The sequence below is a fragment of the Schistocerca piceifrons genome, chromosome 8, assembly GCF_021461385.2.
Source record: "Schistocerca piceifrons isolate TAMUIC-IGC-003096 chromosome 8, iqSchPice1.1, whole genome shotgun sequence".
Lineage (NCBI taxonomy): Eukaryota > Metazoa > Arthropoda > Insecta > Orthoptera > Acrididae > Schistocerca > Schistocerca piceifrons.
The window spans coordinates 303,704,241-303,716,446 of record NC_060145.1 but is presented as its reverse complement, the minus strand read 5'-3'; positions in this window follow the sequence as shown (position 1 = coordinate 303,716,446).

Below are 12,206 nucleotides of genomic sequence, written 5' to 3'. Positions count from 1 at the left end.
ACGCCAGTATGGCGATGACGAATACACGCTTCCAATGTGCGTTCACCGCGATGTCGCCAAACACGTATGCGACCATCATGATGCTGTAAACAGAACCTGGATTCATCCGATAAAATGACGTTTTGCCATTGGTAGACCCAGGTTCGTCGTTGAGTACACCATCGCAGGCACTCCGGGCTGGCTCTGAGCACTATGGAACTTAACTGCTGTGGTCATCAGTCCCCTAGAACTTAGAACTACTTAAACCTAACTAACCTAAGGACATCATATACATCCATGCCCGAAGCAGGATTCGAACCTGTGGCCGTAGCGGTCGCGCGCTTCCAGACTGTAGCGGCTAGAACCGCTTGGCCACTCCGGCCGGCGCAGGCGCTCCTGTCTGTGGTGCAGCGTCAAGGATGACCCAGCCATGGTCACCGAGCTGATAGTCCATGCTGCTGCAAACGTCGTCAAACTGTTCGTGCAGATGGTTGTTGTCTTGCAAACGTCCCCATCTGGTCAGGGATCGAGACGTGGCTGCAAGATCCGTTACAGCCATGTGAGTAAGATGCCTGTCATCTCGACTGCTAGTGATATGAGGCCATTGGGATCTAGCACGGCGTTCCGTATTACACCCCCTTGAACCAACGATTCCATATTCTGCTAACAGCCATTGGATCTCGACCAACGCGTGCACCAATGTCGCGATACGATAAACCGCAATCGCGATAGGCGGTTTTTATCAAAGTCGGAACCGTAATAGTACGCATTTCTCCTCCTTACACGAGGCATCACAACAACGTTTCACTAGAAACGCCGGTCACTTGCTGTTTGTGTATGAGAAATCGCTTGAAAACTTTCTTGATGTCAGCACGTTGTAGGTGTCGCCACCGGCGCCAACCTTGTGTGAATGCTCTGAAAAGCTAATCGTTTGCATATCACAGCATCTTCTTCCTGTCGGTTAAATTTCGTGTCTGTAGCACGTCTTCTGTGTGGTGTAGTAATTTTTAAGGCCAGTAGTATATTTCTGAGTTAGATTTGTTTGATTGGTTCAACCTGCAACCGCACGACCGCTACTACCTGTGCATTCAATACTGTACGTTACATATCAGTGTTTCTGTACTTCGCACTATTGTTTCTGACTTCTGTACTAAGAGTAATGAAATATCTGAATCGGAGATTGAAAGGGCTAGAGACTTTGAAGCACACGCAGCTGTGAAGGACAATGCGCAGCCACGAATTTTTTGTGCACATGCCAGCCCCCTTGCAGTCTGGGAGTAGGTTGCTCAGGAACTGCAAAGATGGAGGAGACAAAGAGGAGAACAGTGGTTTAACGTCTCGTCGACAACGAGGTCATTAGAAACAGAGCGTAAGATAGGATTAGGAAAGAATGGAAAAGGAAAGCGGCTATGACCTTTCAAAGGTACCATCTGTTCTGAGTAAAAAACACCAGAAAGCCCGTAACCTGTCGAGGATTCTATTCCTCCTCCACATCCAGAAGAACTAATTCACAGACTGGGATACGGCAGCAACTTTTCACAAATACTTTTAAGAGTGGTTTGTGTAGAGCTACCGCTGGACGAGCGATAGTAAAAATTCATTTAGGTTTGTTTGAGTTTCTAAGACTACCGTTTGTAACTGCTTCAGATGCTGCAATTTTTGAGTGATTCCTGGAAATTTTAGCAGAAAAACTCTCAACAAATGGTTCAAATGGCTCTGAGCACTATGGAACAACTGAGGTCCAGTCCCCTAGAACTTAGAACTACTTAAACCTAACTAACCTAAGGACATCACACATATCCATGCCCGAGGCAGGATTCAAACCTGCGACCGTAGCGGTCTCGCGGCTCCAGACTGTAGCGCCTAGAACCGCTCGGCCACTCCGGCCGGCTAACTCTCAACATGTGGAAACTATTTAGACGAGACTTCACTAAATTTCTGGAACAGCCGCGCAAGTACTACTCCTTAGAATTCTGTTTCGGCCGCGTATCGCCCGTCCATCCTCAGAGTGAGTCACAAAACTAACGACAAACAGCCAAGCGCGACCTTTTATGCTCCACAATGGCGGTCGTACGTACGCTGGTCACAGATGCTGGTCGGTAACAATGAGAGACAGTTACACTCGTGGCATTTCTCTGCATTTTAATTACACCGAGAGTCGGATTACGTGACTAACGCAAATTAAAGCTATTGTCTCTATTTATTAACTGTTAAACTAATTGTATGACTTCTTGGAAAATTGAATTCCAAAAGGAAGAGGTCGATGTTAATATATTCACGTCACTATAGTTCACCAGGTGACCAGTATCTATACAGTCTTCTGCCACAACCTTTTATATATACGGGTCATTTCATGAACTACAGCGACATGAAGATTTTGCCACCCACCTCTTCCTTTGGGAACCTGGTTTCTAATATGTCACAGACATTAGGTTAACCTACAACTCAATACATAGGTATGATGGTTTTAATTATCATAAGGGATGGAATCGCACTCTTGGTGTACTTAAGTTCCAGGTAAGTCGTCAAGGTGTTCCCGCCGCCGAATATACATCGATAAGCAAATCTAATATCTGAACGCTTTCACCACAGGTGGCGCGTGTGTACGAGTGCCTCTTAGCCACCGACCAGCATCTGTAACCAGCGGACGCAGTAGAGCCGCAGTGGAGCTTATAAGGTCACGATAGCCACCCTGTCAGTCTCTCGACTCGTTCTGAGGATAGCCAGACGATACGCAGTCCGAAATATTACTGGAAGATGCAGTGTTTGCGTGGCTGCATGACCGAAATTTAATTTATTACGCATTATACCGCAAATAGACAAAAATCCTCACAGTTGGATGATATTGTCACTGCAGGTTGTAAGCCTGCTGAACATTTAGCTAATTCACACTGCATGTTCAAAGTTGAAAGATAGCAGTGCAAAAGTTTTCAGCGCTAGTAGATACCACAGACATCAATTTCTGCAACGACGAGTAGAGGTCGCTCAAGAAGACACGTCTCCCTCAACACCACAGGGCCATCGCACGGTGGCCGACATAACAGCTAAGGATGGACTCACTCTGACCCCTCCAATGTTCTACTAGACCAGTTCTACTCAAGTCCCAGATGGAACTTTACTTTTCGTAAATGTCGAAGTTGTACTTAGAGAAGAGTTTATAATTTTGAGAATGAAAGGATGCTGTATTTATTCAAAGACTGTTTTACATATTCGACACTCTCCTGTGTCGATGGACTGTATAAAGTTACATAACTCATTTTAGGTCCATATAATAAAGTGAAATAATGTTTGACGTATCATGGTTGCCATAAGGCATCTCCCAGAGCAACTGATGAACCACAGTTATGAGCGAAGGATTGTAGTTTACGAAACGAAGGTGATAACATATATAAAATTCATTAACAAATATTATTCTGTTATATCAACAATTTTTTTGCAATAAGATGGAATTTTTTTACAACTTTTCTTACATTTGCATTTATCTGTCCTACATTTACAGGTACTTTTCTTTAATTCTGACTATCATTATTGATTTAGAGTTTCCATGATTTTAGGGAAGATGCTTAAATATTTATACATACACTGACGCGACAAAGAAACTGGTATAGGCAAACGTATTGAAATACAGAGATTTGTAAACAGACAGAATGCGGAGCTGCGCTTTGCAACGGTTATGTATGGTAGCAAGAGTCTGGCACAGCTGTTAGATCTGTTAATGCTGCTACAATGGCACGTTATCAAGATTTAAGTGAGTTTAAATGTTGTGTCACGAGCGATGGGACACAGATGATGTTTTGTAGACCGGATGCCACACCACATGGAATGTTGCATTAATCGGTTCTTCAATAACCATAGCCAAACGCCATACAGCATGCACTGTCGACTGCATACAGAGTGTTTGTGAACAAGCTTCGCAGCAGTTAACACGACCCGCTCTCGATATTTCCTTTTAGTATGGTTGATCGGCAGCTGCATACTAATTGTGTGTTTCGTAGCAATTGCCAGTTGTTCCTTAGCAACTGTCAATCGCTCCTTAATAATTATCAAGCAGTAACATTTTAATTAGGAAGACAATTGTTTTCGGCTTAACAGACATTGTCAGCTCCTAAATAAGCACCGATACACCGGGTGCATGGTCATAAATTGAACTCAAAAATCTCTTTAAACTTGCTCTGTTTCGCTAGTCTTTACACATTGTAAAGGAATTATACAGACATTTTTTTATGAATATATAGACACTAGTTCAACTACCAGAGATTAATGTGTAAAGCATTTGCTGAACCTTTAGAAGCTTTACGCTCTTCGTTTATTAGTTTTTAGAATAAGTTACCTTTCGCTGTTATCCTGTCCCAGTATTAAGACGTGTTGTGCCATTTCTTACTGATGAAATTGTGTTAAATAATGAAAGTGATTTTGAAGCAGAGAGATTTCATCATTTGTGATACCATGGGTCCAGCTCTTGAAATTCTGGAAAATTATTACTATTATTTTAATTTTATGCAGAGAATTTTGGTGGAGACGACGATCTTCACGGCGACGCTGCTCGACAACAGAGGTACGTAACTGTGTTCATCTTTTTCCTTTCATGGCCGCTACCGTCAATTTCAATATATTTGCCGTGACATTCAGAACGTGCGGTATTTTTTTCATTTAATTTCGAAGTCAACGCATTTACGTTCTAAGATTAATAAATTCATTTAACTGTAAATCTTTTTATCCAGGCCACGGGGGATGATTGCACTCAGAATGTACGTGCCTCTATCCCGTTCATATATTCTCATACATTTGAGTGTGTACTAGCGTAACTCTATTTAAGACTCATTTCTTATACAGTATTAACGCTTTTTTTAAACACTAATTTGCGAATGTACGTGCCATCTTATTTTATGTAGTCAGTCGGCTGTATTCTTGAACAACATTGTTTGTAATATTCAGTGGCTTAGTTTCCACAACTGATCTTTGCCTATGTCGCAAAAGCGCTTCACGCGAAATATTTTTTACGCAACATCCACAATAACTTTTATTTCAAAATTTCGACAACCGACTGAATAAAGATTTTTCTAACAATAATAATAGCAAAGCATAATAAAATACGAGGACGCGTTACAAATGGCGTCCGAGTGCCATGACGTTTGCTAATTTTCAGAAAAATTTAGTTCAAATTTTAAGGTGAAATATTTAAGTAATTTTTCCCATCCATTATTGCGATCGTAACCAATTGTTTCTGTTACATGTTACGCTAACTGCGTACAAGATCACCAAATTTACTAATGAAATCAGCCCATAAAATTCACATATATCGATAAAATAAAAATTTTGAATAAAGGAGGAACTTCTGGAACATGAAATTTTTTACCGACTTCTAAGAAAACGACCGGCAAAAGAAAATACGTAAGGTAAGAGCAACAGCACTACTACGCTTTTAGTAGACCGTAAATGTGGGACTGAGTAGCATTTTCCGACACCCACAGCGTAGCACGCATTTTTTTCAAAATTTCAGTTTTTTTTAGATGATTTGTAGATTGCTGTTAGTAAAATATATGTGAATGCGTCACAAAATAGCGGATCATTTTCACTGATTGCGCGCGTAAAAGTCATTTATCAGTCTACTATTTTGCCAGAGACATATTTTACTACATTGAATTACGCGAAAGTGCGCGACGTCATCTGTGATTCGTTTACGTGTAGTACAAGCCGCAGTAGTGAAGTTCGGCTGCACGCTGGTTTACGATTACATACACCTATGGTGAAGTTAAGATCACAAACCAAAACGATGGATAATTCGTCAGATGAAGAATCAGTTGCTCAACTTATACCTGATACAGAGATAGAAAACATTGCAGATACAGATTACCGCAGTCGCAACGACTAGTGGTGTTCAGTCGCAAGCGACAGGCGAAAATATGTCAACTATAGAAACTGTTCCGGATTCCGCAGATGTACCAGGTCCAGCAGAGCCAGACATTATGCAGATGTTAAGAATAATAACAACCCAGATAGGGAATGTAACAGTCCAAATGAGTACATAGGTAGAAAATGTAATGGCACAGACAGAGAATGTAACAGCCCAAATGAATGCACAAGCTGAAAATGTCACAACGCGGATAGAAAATGTCACAGCACAGATAGTGATGTAAAAACCCTTACGGAAATGCACAATAACCTGACGACACAACTGACAACTAAAAAGAGAGGTAGCAGATCAGGTAATAGAAGTGGTGCGTGAAGATCTAAACTGCATGAATCGGGATATTGATAATTTGAAAACCACAGTTAAGGATGTGCCAAATCAGATAAGTAAGTTAACTGTAAATTTCAATGCCATGAGTGTTACAGCAAACCGAGCTCAATACAAAAATGCAGGAAGCTGTAAATCAAGTTGAGGACTTGACAAAACAGCTATTCGAGGGCTTTTTAGAAGAAAAAGACACACATGTAAACTGTACTCTAGAAACAGAGTTATAAAAAGCAATAAGAACAAGTATACACTACACAAAACACATCTGTAGTTAAACTGCAAACTGACATAGGCCAGATACAGAAAACTTTGACACAGGACTTACCAGGTTGGCAGAATCAAATAGTCAAGCAACTAAACAGGACAATGAGTAAGAGCGATGGTGCGGTCAGTGAATATCCTACCCCGAATGTACATGTGTATTCACCAAACTACGAGGTGTACGGGACCAACGACACCGTGATGAAAGAAGGGAGCAGCAGATAGCTGAACCCACTTTGCCATCAGTTTTCTTGGAAGAGAGTCTTATAAAACACCGTCAATTTCAAGTGTTTATCCCGGAAAGAAAATCCGTGCATCCGGTAATTTTTATAAAGTCATTCAAAAATGTATTGCCTAAAACGTGGTCGGAACAGCAGAAGATACAATATGTTACGGGTTATATCCAAGGCGATGGAGCGTTATGGGCGATGGAACTGTCAGAAACTTGACAGACACTAGAACAATTTGAAAACGCGTTTCTTTCAAAGTATTGGTCACATGGCGTGCAAGAGAGAATAAGAAAAGCCTTATCCAACCCTGAACAATATAATCCAAAATTTGGATCACTCCGAAAGTACTTTGAGAAATATTTAAATAAAACAAAATTCTGGGATGAACCAGTGACACGCACGGATGTCCTACGCATTCTGAAAGCTAAACTACCGCTAAATATGCGGGAAAAGCTTGTACAAGTACCCGAAAGTTATTTGGAGTATTTTCTATCTGTCTTGAGCTCTATTGACTTAATTAATGAAGATGCAAGACAAAGCCACACCAATCAAAATAATTTCCGTAGCAGCGTTGGCAACCAGCCTCAGTGCCAGCCGCAGTTCGGCGTCAACAATGTAGCGCGCGCGGCTGAGTCACGACCGGCTTTTGTAGATTCCGCCGCAGCAGCGCAAATGTCAGGCACGAATTCGGGAGGCAATTTCAATAACAACTACGAGGGCCGTTCAGAAAGTAAACTCCGGTTGATTTAAAAAAATACACCAAGTTAAATAAAAATATTTTAATATATACATCTTACAACTACATCTTTGCACTATTTTTCTACATAGTCCCCATAGCGATTGAGGCACTTATCGTATCTCTTCACAAGCTTTGAAATTCCTTCTGCATAGAAATCACCCGCTTGTGCCTGGAGCCAGCCTGTGACCGCATACCACGGCGTTTGTTCTGTATAGCCCGTCGTAACTTTTTTATTGTTTCACAGTACACGTCTTGATTAATGGTCGTACCACGTTCCATGAATTCAACCAACAACACCCCTTTGGCATCCCAAAACACCGTTGCCATCAGTTTTCTGGCAGAAAAATCTTGCGAGGCTTTTCTTGGTTTGGTAGGCGAATTTGAATGTGCCCACATCTTTGATTGTTCTTTTGTCTCAGGGTTCACGTACTTAATCCAGGTTTCGTCACCGGTCACGATTCTGTTTAACAATGGTTCTCCTTCGTCCTCATAACGTGACAGAAAGTCTAATGCAGAGGCCATTCTTTGAGTTTTGTGGTGGTCGGTAAGAATTTTGGGCACCCATCGTGCACAGAACTTACGGTAACCCAATCTTGCTGTCACTATCTCGTACAAGAGAGTCTTAGAAATCTGTGGAAAACCAGTAGACAACTCCGACATTGAGAAACGTCGATTTTCACGAACTTTTGCATCAACTGTCTGAACGAGTTCGTCAGTCACCAATGATGGTCTACCACTCCTCTCTTCATCATGAACGTTTTCTCGTCCACTTTTAAATAAACGTACCCATTCACGGACAACTCCTTCACTCATAACTCTTTTTCCGTACACGGCACAAAGCTGACGATGAATAGCCGCTGCAGAATATCCTTTGGCTGTAAAAAACCTTATGACAGCACGCACTTCACATTTGGCGGGGTTTTCTATTGCAGCACACGTTTCAAACTGCCACAAAAACTAAACTAGGTACGACGTTCACTCGACCACGGCTTGATGCCGACTGACCTGTTGAGTGCGTGAACGCACAGATGGCGTCGCTACTCCCCCCACAACCCGCACTGTGACCAATCGGAGGTTACTTTCTGAACCGCCCTCGTATAATCAAAATTTTAATCCAGGATTTAAAAGAAAAAAAAAATGGGGACAGAATCTACTCTGGCTATTCCGATAACCGGAAGCGAAACTGGAATAGGAACGACAATGGAAATCAGTGGGGTAACGCTCACAGTAATTTTCAGCCTCAATTTAGCAACAACATGGATAACCCACGAAATGTGCAGTGGCAGTGTCCGATTAGCAATCTACACTATCAGCCCCAAGCTCAAAGTAACATTACCCCTGTAAACTCGGAGCAAAATCCTGATCGCAATGTGCAATGGAGTAACAACACGTCGGGAGTGAATATTATAGAAGTGACGAACGAAACACCTACAAACAGTAATAATGGGGCGCCAAACTAAACGTGGCCTCATTGTGCTCCCAAATGTTGGCCATGAATAGTCGTGGGGACGATCCATGCTACCATGGTAATAACTTGCAAAGATATCAAGACGAAACAGACATGCGTGATTTGTTAACCAATGAGGGAGAACGACAGTTGTATGAAGAGGATGGTATAGTGCAAGCTAACATACAGACTATAGTAGGAAAAATACCCACTCATATTGTTGTGGATACTGGCGCAAAAATTAGTGTTATGTCGAAAGCATTGTTTAAAGAGATTGACAGCCACAAAGCTTTACCGACCTATCCAGTGCAGAATTGCAGGATATTAGGAGCCATAGGTGGAAAATCTAAATTAATTAAGGTACAAACCATGGTCGAAATACAAATTGAAGATATTGTTTTTCAGGCAAATTTTCTAGTAGTGGAATGACTGATGGAACAGTGTATTTTTGGCATGGATTTCTTAAGGGAAAAATGTGCAAAAATTGACCTAAGAACTGGGAAGTGTTATCTGTTTATAAATGGGAAGAACTGTACTGTAGATTTGATAAAAGTCAGAAGTAGCAACACGAAGCCTTGTCAAGCTATACGCATCCAAATTTTAAAAGCAGGGTGTATACATAGACAAGCAAAAAAAAAAGCCCGGATTTTTCCCGGATTTCCCGGTTGAAAATACACTTTCTCCCGGGCGAAACTACACTTTTTCCGTGTTAAGTGACAGTATACTTCTCCTCGGCGCTGTAAAACTTATCAATCCTTAGTATGTTTATGGTTTTCTACAGAGACGTAGAATTTTCCGACACTTTAGAAACGAAACCTAGAGGGAGGGAGGGGGAGGGAGGAGGGGACACGTTTTGGAAAGATCTTTGATGTGCAGCAACATGTACGGTGCATTTTTTCGTGTTACGGAGGTACAAATTCAAATTCCACCAAACACCGCATGTTACTTTCCGAAGCAATGAAATCGAGATTGCGACGCACTTTTGTACGCCAGTCATAGCTCATGTCACGTGATCTCGCCAGCTGATGACAGCATAGGATACATGATGTCGTCAACCAATAGCAAGATTACTCTTAAGTAGCGCGAACGCAAAAAAAAAGAAAAGTTAATGGTTTAAATTAATATACACAATGTTGCTACAAGAAAGACAAAGCATTCACAAATAATATTGCTCTCGAAGGTTAATAAGCTGCAAGAGAAGCTAAGCTTCCACATATAATGCTGATCTTTTTTGCGCGTGTTACACTTTGAGATACATCACACAAATGCGCCAGTAAAATTTTTAATAACGACGTAAATGTCTGATCTCATCGGCTCGAAATTCTTCTAGATGGTCGTCCTCAAAGAGTTGATTTTTAAATGAGAGTCAAACACTCTGTGGCTTAAGAAATTCATCGTACATTCTCGCACATAGTTCATCTTGCGTCAAAGGAAATTTTTTTGAAAGTAACACTTTTCAAACCACATTCGCAGTATTTTCCCGTGACCTGATAGAAATTGGCTCGTTGCTGCAGTTGCCAGAGAGCGCCGGATAACAGGCGTCACTGCGCCTGCGCAGCTACGATGACGCAGGAAGCCCACATGTTCGTACGTGTAAAACATTAAAAGATCTTGTATTATGTCATAAAAGAAACAAGACATCAAAGGATATTTCAAGAGCATCGGAATATCGTGAACCATACTAAAATGCATAATTCGGCTTAAAGTTCACAATCCTATGTCCAGATTCGGATGTAAATTTTCTTGAGTACCAGTAGGCCTACTGTATTTCATGTTTGGTTCCTTATTATGGCATAATGGCAACGAACTAGAAGATGGAAAACGTGCACTTGAAATGCAGCGAATAGTTGAAAATAGCCAACAGTGTGAAATTAAACACTTCGTATCAAATAAATTGACTGCCTCAGCGCAAAAGATAAATAAAAGCCAAATCTCTTTAGCAAACCGACAAAAATAACTTCATTGTTCTGCAAGGCGGTTAATGCTTGACTGTCAGAAATGTGGAAATAAAACCTGAAACTAACAACATATTTTAGCCTTCCGTAAATATGCGAAACGCGACTCAACTGTGCATGCACAAGAGCCCGCCCGCAACTGCTCAAATGATTCTGATGGCCGGCCGGAGTGACCGTGCGGTTGTAGGCGCTACAGTCTGGAGCCGAGCGACCGCTACGGTCGCAGGTTCGAATCCTGCCTCGTGCATGGATGTGTGTCATGTCCTTAGGTTGGTTAGGTTTAGTTAGTTCTAAGTTTTAGGTGACTGATGACCTCAGAAGTTAAATCACATAGTGCTCAGAGCCTTTTTGAATCTAATGTAAACAGCTCTCACGTCACGCTCGTCGGAGGCAATTTGTTGTTAGGAAGCACTGGATATTCTTCCTAAAGCCTTTGACACACTTTGGTTGGCAGACGCTTGTATGAGCTCTGTGTTTTGTTGTTGTATATGGCGTATCTCCTTTGCGATTTAAGTTTTATTTTCATTTTTTTTTCTCGTTCATGTTTTGTTGCTGCAGTATTATTCTGCAGAAGCGGGATACAGTAATATCCTTTGTTAGAGTATTGGTTCTTACTAGTGAAAATAACAAAAATTTAACTGGTAACTAAAACAATGAAAAATTCCCGGGATTCTAAAAAATTCCCGGGTTTGTCCCGGTTTTCTCCCGGACGAAAAAATTCCCGGATTTTTCCCGGATCTTCCGGATGTCCCGGGTCGTATACACCCTGAAAAGTCAACACCTTTCGACACCATGACTCGACCGAAATGTGGTGTCAGCAAGTAGAGCAGCACGAATTTGAGGATAAAATATCAGAATGCACAGGAATCTGAGCCACAAAAGGACAACCTCAGAAGTGTACTGTTACGTTATGTACGCGTGTTCGACAAGAAACCTGGAGTTATTAGAACGTATCAATATCGCATGGATGTCCGGCCCCACGACACGTTCTGCAAAAACACTTATTCCATACCGTGGTCACAAAGAGAGGCAGTCGCCCAGGAGATAAGAAGGATGCTTGCATGGAATATTATAGAGACCTCCTTATCGCCATATTGCAGTCCATTGCTTGCAGTAAAGAAAGCGGATAAATCAGTGAGACTTGTTCTCGATGCCAGGGAAATCAGTAGGATTATTGTTCCAGTAACCACCCGACCTGAAAACCTAGAAGAACAATTGCAGCGATTCCACGGAGTACAATTTTTAACTAGTGTCGACCTCCGTAGTCCGTACTGGCAAATTCCCCTATCACCTGAAAGTAGGAAATACACAGCATTCATATTTGCAGGCAGGTCCTACCAGTATTGCGTTTTGCCCT